This window comes from Sminthopsis crassicaudata, chromosome 6 (assembly GCF_048593235.1).
Source record: "Sminthopsis crassicaudata isolate SCR6 chromosome 6, ASM4859323v1, whole genome shotgun sequence".
Lineage (NCBI taxonomy): Eukaryota > Metazoa > Chordata > Mammalia > Dasyuromorphia > Dasyuridae > Sminthopsis > Sminthopsis crassicaudata.
The window spans coordinates 217,102,420-217,115,221 of record NC_133622.1 but is presented as its reverse complement, the minus strand read 5'-3'; the positions used below and the strand labels follow the sequence as shown (position 1 = coordinate 217,115,221).

The window sequence follows — 12,802 nt, the reverse complement described above, 5'->3', positions numbered from 1 at the left end:
TAAAGTGACATAGTTTGTGAATTACAGTACTGAATTCACTTAGGTTTTCTGATTCCAAATCAATAATTCTTCTACATAAAACCTCACTCTCCTTTATTTCCTTTTAAAAAATAATTCCTAATTTTTTCCCTTGTGTTCAAATACACCAATTTGTGATCCAATAATGCATCCATGCCTATGTAACTTTGGTGACTTCTGACCATGTTCTTCCATTAATTCCATTGCCTTCTAAATTTTTGTAATAGGCTATCTACCCAATTTTAAGGGCTTTCCTGGCTTTGCTTACCATTGTGAAGACATCCATGGAAAGGGGAGTCTGTCAGTTTTTATCCCTCGTTCTAACCATTCAACAAACCCATTTCTTTTTTTTCAACCTTATATGCTTTTTTCTCTTCCTCCTTTGAAATCTTGTTTCAAAAGTGTTGTCACCCACACTCACAACACCCCATATTTGTCCATTGCCCTCAGAATGGGCAATGTCTCTGCTTGAATGACCATCATGTTCTATAAGTTGAAAGCTCTTAATAGCTCTTGTAGAATAGAGCAAAGATGAGGTGGAAAGGGACTTATGGTGAGGGGAAAAGCATTTTGTCAGACCAAGGGTTCAAAGAGGAGGTCTGTGCCGGAGGTGACATAATTTTTGAGGGTCCTGAAGGATCTGTTTTTAAACTATCTGAAGGAAGACAAAGTTCTTGAGTAAGGGTAGAAGTGGAATAGGGTAGGAAATCCCTTTATAAAGGGACTGTTGAATAAATAAAGACTGTAGCATGGTCCAAAAGACTTGGCTTTAAATCCCATCTTTAACACATATTACCTATGAGATTTAATCTCTCAGTACCCCAGGAAACATTCCAAAACTTACTGAATATTACCGACTTGGTAAAGAAAGTTCCTTACCAGGAGTTCCCCAACCTGATAAAATAATCAGTTGGATCCAAAAAGAAAGGTCACAATATCAATAAACAAGCATTTATTAAAATCCTCCAAGATACCAGGTATCACAGTATTCTGTAAGAGTACCCTAGTGCAGTTATTACATATTCTGAATCTCAGTTCTTAGGAAAACCAGTAAACCAGTTGGAGAAAATAGATATGCTTGGAAAACTATTGAAAATTGAATATTCTTAGTAATAAAGAGCAAAAAATATAAATGCAACAAGATGTCATTTAAGAAATAAATATTCCATGCTAAATGATCAATCCAGACACTTGTGATTCATTGGAACCCTAGTTCAACATCTTTTCATTTGAAACTGGCTCCCATATAATTGAGATGAGAATTTTAGCTTTAATTTGAAGACAGAGACCTGGATTTAAAATCTTGTTCACGTCAACCACTTACCTATCTGACCTCAAGCAAGATATCTAACTTCTCATAGTCCTAGTTTCCTCATTTGTTAAATGCACAGGAATTGTGCATTATATGCATTCTAAGATCCCTTGTCAGTTCCAAAGTCCCACGATTCCTAAGTCCCAGAGATTGGCTTTAAAATAATGGCTCTGGAAAATAATGTCTAACACGTGAAGTTGATGGCTCAATTCAGCATTTGTTACAAGAGGACTAATAAGAGGCAGCTGTAATACAGTGGAAAAGACATAGGATTTAAAATCAGAGGACCTGGATTCCAATTAAGCTTTGCTATTTGCTTGTCCAGTCACCCTGGGAAACCTGCTTAGTGAATCCAATCCTCATTTATTCATTCATAAAATGAGGTCTCATGACACTTGGCCTCCAACAACTTTATTATGAGGACTAAATGAGACAATATACGTACTGTACTTTGTCATTATAAGCTGCTAAATTAGTGTCACCTGTTATTATTATTGTAGACATGAAACAATAGAGATTTCAAACTGGTTTGGATATCGGCAATGGGAATGGTTCGTTTAAAGTCTCAGTGGATGATAAACTATTCAGTTCGTTGGTTCCAGTGCCTTAAGGGAAACATACTTATATGTTCACTAATCTATTAATAATAATTTTAACCCATAATCATTCTGTTTAATTTATTATTAAGAAAAGGATTGGGTCTCAGTTCATCTAACTCGGGCAAGTCTTGCTGGCCACAAATCATGGGCACTGAACTGTGGAGGGCCGACTGTGGTCTGAGTTTGGTTTCTAGAACTGTGTTTAATTAATGTCACAGCAATAACATCTGAATTCCAAAAGGGAAAGCCCAGCCTTAGGCCTCTTCTCTGTCGTCAGAGCTATTTCCAGAGCAGCCAAAACAAGGGGGCTCCTCAGGGTGTGTGAGGAAGAGAGCGAATTGGACTAGAGAGAAGGCAGTATGAGGAAATGAAAAGAACACTATGTTCTAACTAGAGGGCTCGAGCCTGAATCCTACTCTCTCTGCTCCAGTTGGTACCTTTGTGACCTTGAGGAAGGCACATAAGTTCAGTATCTTTGTCCATAAAATGAAAGGGTTGTATGAGAAGACCTTGGAGGTCTCTTGCGAAGGAGGCCTGAAATTTTAATTTATACCTCCCACCCCAGAGTTTTATAATCATTCCCCCCAAACCCCCACCTGGCTATATTAACCACTTGATAATATTACATTAACCCTGTCCACCTGGTTCAATATCCCCTTAAACTTCTAGCTATAATCCTATTCCCAGTTAATGATACTCAGTACTGACAAGGACATTGGAAGATACCTGTGGAAAATCTCCTTCGGAGGTCTTCTGAATTCAAAAGTCTTCCAAGAAGGGTTCTCAAGAGGAAAGGTAGGAAGTTGATACAGTAGAAAGAGCATGGGACTTTGAGTCAGAAGTTGTTATTCCTTTTCCTTTCTGGATCACTTGCCTTGTTATTTTGGATTGATATCTTTTCTATAATTTTAAGAGAATAGCTGAGGCTATATGAGCTCTAAGTTCCCTTCGAAATTCTATATTCTGGGCTGTTTGATTAGTTTTTTTTTTCTTTTCCAACTACCATCTGACTTTTTCTGATTTAGACTTAACCCAGCCAAAGTGGTATTGGAATTCACTGTTATTGGTCTTTGACCATGTCTAGAAAACCATAGAACCTCTGGACATTTCCAATGCCCTCAATGGCTAAACATGAGATTTGATCATCACAGTTCATGAGGGTAGCCCCCTGAGTATGGAAAATGGTATGTCCAGGTGTCTGCTAGTTGTAGTGTTGTGTAGCTCAACCATGTGGAATTAGAAGTAGCCTGACTCTTTTAGTTATGTTTAATTCTGCTGACATCACACAGACATGATTGGGAAGTGAACCATTTGGATAAAATGATTATTTGGCAATTTGTAGACCTGAATATTCCTGTTTTAATTCTTTAATTCAATAAGATCAATGTGTGTTCCTGAGTAGTGCTTATATGTGAGGGGCATGGAGGTTAGGAACAGGATGGTGGGAAGGGTAAATGCAAATGTAGGTGGGGGAGGGAAAGAGAGCAAGTGTGTGCAATTATGTGTTTACTATGTGCCAGGCACTGTGTTAGGTGCCAGGGATACAAATTAAGCAAACAAATTAAGCAGTTCTCCTCAAGAAGTTTGTTGTTTTTTAAATGGGAGAAGACACTACATAATGTTTGCCCTCCCTACTTGACAGTGGTTATTGTGAAGGTAAAATGAGTTGGTGTATCCAAAACTCTTTGTAAATATAAACCATTGAATAAATGTGAATTCTTTTTATTGTTATTGTTGAGTCTGGTCAACTCAAATCACTTTTAATGGAAGAGGAGGTCTCAATAGAAGGCAAGTCTTTCGCATTCTCCTAGTCATAGATCTGAAATTGCCACCCCTCCCCAGAATATTCCAGTTTATCCTAATACATCTACAATCACCCTAAATAGTTCAACATAACTATCCATCCAGAAAAAATCAATGAAAAATGCTTATTTTCCAGAATATTGCTTATAGTTGAATGTACAACTATTAGAACTAGTCTAATAGAGTACAAATCCTGAGCAAACACTGTATATGAGTGATGAGATAGGCCCAAAATTTAATAGAAGAAACTAGATTGGATTGTTCTTAGGAAATTACGCAGTACTTTTAATACCCCAAGTTCCTTCTTGTGAACTTATCTTTTTATGATATGCATTTTTGTGGGTGATTGCTGCTATCTATTGATGTACATCATTAATTTTTTACTGTGTTCTGGGTACCCCAAACTTTAGATTTTCAGAAACTGAGGTATTCCATAGCATTACCACATAACAAACAAATCCATGAAGGGATCATACTCACTTTTTAAAGATATCTCATTGAGAAAAATGTCCAAAATACCAAGGCTTATTTGGTATCATAATAGACCAGTGGTTGTCCTCAAACTTTTAAAATAGGGGCCAGTTCACTGTCCCTCAGACTGTGGGAGGGCCGGACTAGAGTAAAAACAAAAACTCACACTCTGTCTCCGCTCCTCAGCCCATTTGCCATAACCCGGCACATAAACGTCCTCAGCCAGCCACATCTGACCCTCGGGCTGTAGTTTGAGAACCCCTGTAATAGAAGATTATTTGAAATCTCCCAATGGGAAAGGAATCTTACTACTCATTGAGACCAATTACTCATTCTGCAGATGAAGAATCTAAGACCTAGAGGAAGCATCTTCATCTAGAGAAGTAAAATGTCTTAGCCAGGGGGTCCTTGAACTCAAGTCTTCTGACTCCAGCTCTGGTGTTCTGTCATTCTTCCATCTGTCTACATCAAAACTTTGTCATAAGAGACATTCAGATTGCTAATTTTTTTCTTTTTAAACAACCACTTCTAGTTTCTCTTACCCAATGTGAGATTTCAAGTTTATAGATGGAGAAATAATTACTGTTCTGGAGATAACAGTCTCTTTTGACTTTTCTCACAATTATATTTAGGTCATTTAAATTTTCCCAACCTGCTTTACGCTTGGGTGATTTCATAAACAAGTCCAGTTCTTGGCTTCATGTTTCCAGAGAACTATGGAGAACTTGGAGCTAGTTCAGAAAATAATCATGATAATAGATTAATGGGTTAGAAATTGAAAGTAATGAACAAAAGTGTGGGATCTGGTCTCTGGCACCAAGAGACAACTGAGAAGTAACTTCATAATGGTCCTTAAGTATAAGAGGAAGTCAGTAGCTAGCTATTCAATCTTACTAGAATAAGATGAAATTAGACACAAATTTTAAGCAATTAAAATGTCACATATACATACACATGTATTGATACATGTTTACACACATATATGTAAATGTACATACACACATATATTTATTTATTTAATGGGGTTAGCCAACTCTAGAATGGGCTCCTCAAGAAAGTTCCTTCTTTGATCTAGTATACTAGACCCAAGAACAGGGAGATGATCTCCATACCATAATATCTTGATACTCTTTTCAAGGTCATCATTCCACAGTTTTATCTAGTGATTCTGAGATATTTTATTTATTTAGGCTGCAAATTCTCCCCCTACCCCTTGTTTTATCATTTTTTCGTAATCTTTGCCTCCTTAAAATACATGAATTTGAATCTTGGATTCATCAGTTACTAACTGGATGATCTTGGACAAGTCATTTAACTTCTCTGCATTTCAGTGAAAAGTGGTACCATGAAAAGAGTACCGGCTTTGAAATTAGGAAATCTGGGTTCAAATCCCACCTCTAACAATAACAACTGTGACCTCACTTCCTGGACTTTTTGTTTCCTCATTTGTAAAAATGTTAAGGAAAGAGACAGGGGGTTGGATTAGATGGCCATGGAAGTCCAAATCCAGATGGATGAAATTAAACTGTAAAAGTATCTTAGATAAGAATCCCAGAGGTTTTTGAATGAGCCCAGTTCAAGATGGATGATTCTTTGAAAATCTATAAAATGGAGATAATCATAGTTACCCTTCTGGCAGGGTAGTTGTGTAGAGAATATGTCTGTGGGAATATGAGTTCTTATTCAGATGATAAAACCTTTGGGCAGAAATTCATTCAAATTCATTCTCAGGGCTCTATCTTATCTTGGCAAGGCTTTCTCTAGTTTAGAGCTGCTGTTTCCCTATGGCCAGTGCCACCTATTGGTGACTTGGGGCATGTGACCTTTACCCCACCCATTTCCATCTCAGACCTCATCCCTCTCAAATCAGATTGTGTGGAAAGAAAAAAAAAAGGGGGGGGGATGCTATTCTGCTTAAAGAAACCCACACAAGTGACTTAATAGCTTAAAAGTAATCTTTTTGTTAGGAAGCTAAGACAAAAAACTGCCAAAAGTAAAAAATAAAAGCACAAAAGAATCCCAGAGGTTCCTGAATAAGGCTGAATGTTAAGCAAAGGAATTTGTAATCTGAACCCAAAAAATGAGCCACTAACCTATGGAGTGAGATCCCTTGGATTTTTAGACCTTTGAGACTCTGGAACCACTCTGGAAACCTCAATTTAGATCAGAAGGTGTACCTTTACATCATAGTTCTGACACTTACCAGCTAGGCACTTGTCTAACTTTGGATAAGTCACCAGGGGAAACTTCCTTACCATAGACTGAGCTAGATGATGTCTATGGTTCCATCCAGTTCTAAAACTGCAATTGGGGCGATAGGATTATAATTATTTTGACTCCTTTTTATGGACATTCTGAACTCAGACTTTCTTGTTCCACTTTAGATCCCCAGCCAGGTAACTCTCAGTGCTAACAAAAGAGTAATACTTAAAAGTTACAAGTAGAGAATTATCTGTTGCAATAGAGTAGAAGATAAAACACCAACAGTTTTGGGCAGCACTAACTGCTACACCAAATGAGTTGGCCCTGAGTTTCTAGATTTCAAGCACTATAATATAGTCATGTAACCAAAATTCAAATCCCAAATCTGGCACTTGCTAACTATGTATCCTTGTGCAAATCACTTAATAACTCTGAATGACTGTCTTGAAGACTCCTTCCTGTTTTAGCTGCGTGGTCCTATGAACTACAACAGTTCTTCAAGAGTTGGGTAGGGATCTTTTTAAATAGTCCACAAAGTCAAAACTATCTTCACAATAATACTAAGATTATAATCTCTAAAAGGATAATTAACAATATATGTATATATAACTATACATATCAAAATATGTAAATAAAAGTTCTTTGGAGAGATCACAATTAATTTTAAGATTGGAAAAAAAAAGTCCTGAAACCAAAAAGTCTGAGAAACAATGGACTTAGTGAAGAGAGCAATGACTTCTTCCCCATTCAGTTTCTTTGGTGACATTGGTAGGTTTCATACAATCATGTTCCCTGCCCCCAAACCCACTTCCATCTATAAAGATGGTACACTCTAGCTTTGAATAGTTTGAAACTGGAGTTTGAGAAGACCCTAAACTGGAGAGAATATGTTTGTTTACTCATTCCTTCTTCCATGTTAATTACTCAGCTTTATAGCATCTTTGGAAGTCAAGTCCATTTGATTCTGGACAACATTTTTTTCCCTTTTCTACAAGAGAGATCGTGAGCAGGAGTAACTAGGCGACTTGAATAAACATAATTAAACATCAAATGCTTGTAGTGAGAGTGGGACTGACCTCAGCCAATTAAAATTATTAATAGAAAAAAATATGTTGGTGTCAGATTGGTGCCTCCTGCCACTATTCCCACTTGTGCAATGTGAATTCATTTCTATTTCCTGACAAGCATAAATGAGAATCTAAAATGTTTCTACTTGACTTTAGGTCTTCTGAAACATCAGGTTAAGAACATTAAGCATCCAACATTAAGATTCAGCCACAAGCAAAGTTGTTTGTTTGTTTGTTTAAGCAAAAGATCTTAAGAGATGATTAAGAATCAACTCCCCTTTCCCTCAGAGCTGTTTGCTAAAATATCACTTTCCCTCTTTTGCCTGCGGGTAAAATGTTGAAGCCATAAATTTACAAAATGTAACCCTCAGGTCTTTGCCCCCATCATCAGGCATATATAAGTGTTGGGCCTGGAAAAGGTAGACTCAGAATGTGTGCTTTTCTTTCTTGATATCTTTTCTGATCATAGCAAAAAAAAACAATTCAGAAACTTACTCTTGAATCTTTAAATACAATCCACAAATACTACTAGGATAAAATGGAAGGGGGGAGAATATTTATTCAGAAATCTCTGGGAAGACTGAGATACAGGTTTTTAAATTTTATCTACCCAGAAGTGGTCTGGAATATTAAGAGGAAGACTGGTGTGCAAAAGATGCCCAAATGATGCATTGGATAGCTGGGCTAGAGTTAGAAGGCTTGTGTTCAAGTGTTATTATTGACATATACCGGCTAACTTTGAGCAAATCACTTAAGCTCTCAGTAGCCATAGAGATTTTCTAATTTTAACCAGTTCTTGGTCTGCTTCAGTGCTGCTAATTTCCACACCTGAAGTTCCCTTAATTGAGGGAACTGCAAGGTCTGCACACATAAATAGAGTACCAAGGAGGAGATGATCTCACTGTACTCAACGACTGCCAGGTCATGGACAACACCACAACAGGAAGCACATTTCAGTTCTTTATGAGAAAGAGCTTTCTAATAATCAGTGCAATCCAAAAATGGAGTGGATTGCCTCATGCAGTAGTTATAAGTTCCCCATTGCTAAAGGTATTCAAAGAGATCTTCAGCTTTTGAATTTTTATGAGATGCTATGCATTTATACTTTAAGAAAAGGACTGATCCAGATGACCACTGAAATTCCTTGCAACTTTGCAATTCTCTGTTTTCTGTATATACTTAAGTTTTGCTATTAAGGGGAAACAGGCAGAGAAAACTATTTTGAAGTAAGCATTTTTATCAGCTCGATTCACCCTGATTAGAACCCTGTGAAAGTGTCAGGAATTTCAGAGGGAACATTTTCTGAGTAATATTCACTTGATTAGGAGTCACTTGTTAAATATTCATACCATTCCTGGTGATTTCATCACAAGTAAGTTCCTTCTTTGTCCTATGGAAAACCACAGATACACTGGACAGTGCAGATGCAAAATGGTTCCCATGAGGTCAAGAGAGAGATGGAAGAGAGGACTGGTTCCAATCACCATGTCGGTCAAATAATATGAGCATGGTATTTCCAAAGCAGAGATATTGACTTATACAAGGTGATTTGAACAGTTGGTATAACTTCTCTCTCTCTTTTTTTTTTTTTTATGGATGTGTGTAGATAATAACATTTATTTATTTATCTATCTATCTATCTACTTATTTATTTATTTATTTATTTATTTTTATAGTTTTTAGTTACCAGGTAAATGTATGGGTAATTTTACAGCATTGACAATAGCCGGGGCAGCTAGGTGTTGCAGTGGATAGAGCACTATCCTTGAATTCAGGAGGACCTGAGTTCAAATCTGGCTCAGACACTTAACACTTCCTAGCTGTGTGACCCTGGGCAAGTCACTTAACTCCAGCCTCAGGAAAAAAGAAAAAAAAAAAAAAAAGAAATTACACGACAATTGCCAAACCTTTTGTTCTAATTTTCCTCCTCCTTCCCCCTCCCTCCCCATGGCAGGTTGACCAATACATGTTAAATATGTTAAAGTTGGTATAACTTCTTTCTAATGACAAGCTTTTGTGCACCCTTCCAGCTGGCCCTTTTCCACCTACTTTATATGAAAGACAGTATAGCCAAGTAGTCAGGGTTGGTTCATTCACTTCAGTCCTTCTTCATATTTGACCTGAAATCAGGAAGACTTTCTTCTTCCCCCATGAATCTTACTATCTCTGTGACTAAATGTCATCTAAATTATCTATATTTCAGTTCCCCCCTCTGTAAATACTCTCCGGTCCCTCTCTTTCCAATGAGATATTTAGGTTAAATATATCATCAGCATCCTTCATTTTTCAGTAAATTTGAAGCTGATGTTCAAGGCAGAATAAACTATGTTTATGAATTTTTCTAAGTACTGGAGGATAATTTTCCATCTCTGATCTTCCCATGAAGTGAATTAGACTTTTAAAACCTTACACAGTACAAATCCTATCATTATGGCCAATGAAATCACACTCACCATCTACAGCATTTAAAATTCTCCACCAGGATCCAATGCCAGGGGTGCTTTGAAAAAATATGTCTGGATTGTTGCCATTATCCTATAGCCCTCTGGTTAGCAAGCATCTTTAAAACCCATTCAATATATCTACACAAAGTCTTCCCCATAGGAGACTTGGGTTGTTTGTATTGGCTGTGTGATCAGTCATATTGACATAGGTACCAAGCTAAATGTGCCATACACTCTAAAGAGCTGTGCATATATTTGAATAATCCTACTTCGGTACAACTTCACCACAGAGGCATATTGAGCTACCTATCACACCCAGAAACCAAAACAGCTAGGAGGAGAACAGTCATTGACCCCGGGTAGGGATAGATCACCCCCCCCCTTGGCTCCATCTCTGGAATGCCAAAGGCCTTATATTGATTCCTAGTTTGGAATGAGTCCATTGGGAAGCCTTTCCCTTCACTGATCATTAACCAGTTTGAGGTGAGTTAACCTGGGGAAATGACTAGAGTACTATTCTTTATCTAATACATTGAAGAGCTAGTTAGCATTCTGTTGTGCTATTGGGAACAGGATGGCCTTGAAGGAGAAGTCGAGACTGGAGGGGGAAGGGGAGGTGTTGAAAAGGTTTGGCAAACGGTTCATTGAACATGATCCTCCCTTGGGGGCAGCTAGGTGGCGCAGTGCACGGAGCACCAGCCTTGAATTCAGGAGGACCTGAGTTCAAATGTGGTCTCAGACATTTCCTCGCTATGTGACTCTGGGCAAGTCACTTAACCCCAGCCTCAGGAAAGAAAAAAAAAAAAAAAAAAAAAAAAGAACATGATCCTCCCGCACTGTAGCCTGGGAGGTTTTTGGTGGCTCCACTGATCTGGCTTTAAAAGTCAGCTAAAAGAAGGATTTTTAGCTCTTCCAAAGAGATGAAGGTACGCTCCTTGAGGGCAACATCCTGCTTCTTGTTGATTTGTTCCTGTTATCCCCACCTCCCATCATAAAGCCTAAAATGTATTAAGTACTCAGTTAATTTAATTGAATAAACATCGTTGGACATCTCAGGTCCTTTTTGAATCGCCAGTGATGGTTTTCTCCGGGGAAAAGGGGGAGTCACAAAGCTCCCCAAACTAGCTAGCTAAAAGCAAGCTTCCCGAGGAATTCTCATCTCTTTCCCTGCCCTGGCTTTTCTAAAAGATCTGGCCTGAAGCACGTTCGGTAGGACGGCAGGGAGAAAAGAGCATCTGCAGAAGCGTGCAATGCTCTGGAACGGAACTCTTTTTAATAAAAGATGCATCCTTCCCAATGCACTGAATTTGGATTCTGGTAATTCGTGCAGGAGAGTGTCTATTTAGAGGCAGCGGAGGTATCATATGACATTGCACGTCAAGGCAATTGAGAAGCCCTCTCGTGGATTCCCACCCACATTCCCATTCAGAGCCTGAGAGGTCTGCTCCAGCTCTCTCGCTAACCCTAGTGAGCTAGCATGAAATCTCTCTGCCTCTACCAAGATCAAATGGAGCCACTCAATCAGGGGCTGCCATTATTCCCTGGACCATTCAATTTCCACTATCAATAATTGAATCGATTTGCTGCAGAACAGAAGGAGCCCGGGCAGGCACCAAAGGCTGAGCCGGACGGAGGGGAGCCGGAGGGAGTGATAATTGGGACTTTCGGGCTGAGTCTCCCCCCCTCCCCAGGCGTGGCTGTCTCGATGTTGACTTTCACAAGTAGTGATTGAGAAGGTGGGTCGCTTTCCTTTCCTTCTTCCGTGAGGGCTCCGCAGCGAGTGGATTTAGGAGCGAGCCCGTCACGCCTCCGGCTGCTGCGTGGCCCCACAAAGTAACTTAGCGTAACGTTATCCGGGGCATTCATTAATAAAAAATGCTGTTATTATCTTGATTGAATTCCTATTAGGCAAACGATGGCGAGGTCAGCGAGCGCACTATATTTAAGCGGGCGGGTGTTTAAGACAACGAGTAAAGCACTCTTAGGCACGCTTTGGGAGAAGTGATTGTGGACACCCCGCGGGGACGTCCCCAGTGGTCCCCTCTGCCAGGCAGCGAAACGGTGGGGGGAGGGGGGTTGGGAGGGGCGGCTCGCTCGGGAGATTCGACGGCCTCTGTCCCCTGGGAGTCCGCACACACACTTTGCTCCAGACCGGGAAAGCAAAGTTGGAAAGTGGGGGTCGCGGCAGGCACCGGAGCTGCGGACGCTCAAGCTCCCCTGCTCCTCCTGCCTTAGTTTTTCTCCCCTCCCATCCCTCTCACCCCTTCTCCGCACACATTCTCTTCCCTCTTTCCCCTTTGTCTCCCCCACCCCAAAACCATATAGGGACAAACAGAAAGATTAGGCTTAATGGTGAGGTACCCTCGTCCGGTGTCTCTCAAACCCATTAGGCTGGGATTCTGCTTGGTCCTGAACCGCCTTCCCCCTTCCTTGCCGTAGCCCACCGTCGGGGGTGCCCGGGGGCGCACGTCCCATTCTTGGGCTGCCCAGCCTCGGGGAGCAAAGCTAGAGGGCTCGAGCCAAATGTGTCCAGTCTCGGTGGGGAACAGTGGGGGTGGGGGAGGTTGGCACTGCCCGGGACCCACAATACCTCCGGGGAGGGGACTAGGCCCGAGAGGAACAGACCGGCTGCCTTCGGGAGGGATGCTGAGTGCCTGGATCCTCGGGTGGGAAAAACCAGTCCCAAAATTCCCCGGGAGCCGGGGCTGGGGCTCAGAGAGGGGAGGAAAAAAGACGCCGCTTTCCCTTTAAGCCTCCGACCCAGCACTGATGTCTCCGGCGCGGCTACTCCGGGGTTACTTTGACCAATGGAAGACCAAAGAGGGATCTAAATAATTTCTGACGGACAAAAAGCCGAAGGCCGGCGCTTGTCTGTCTCTCACTCCC

The 12,802-nt window shown here is 40.3% G+C and overlaps 1 protein-coding gene across 1 annotated transcript in view; it reads left to right on the top strand.

The window, feature by feature from the left end:
• Positions 1 to 11,333: 11,333 nt before the first annotated feature.
• Positions 11,334 to 12,802, top strand: part of BDNF (brain derived neurotrophic factor) — a 48,891-nt gene continuing 47,422 nt past the window's right edge. The window contains exon 1 of the mRNA XM_074275618.1: positions 11,334 to 11,652. The gene's annotated coding sequence lies outside the window, so the exon portion shown is untranslated. The remainder of the gene's footprint in view (positions 11,653 to 12,802) is intronic.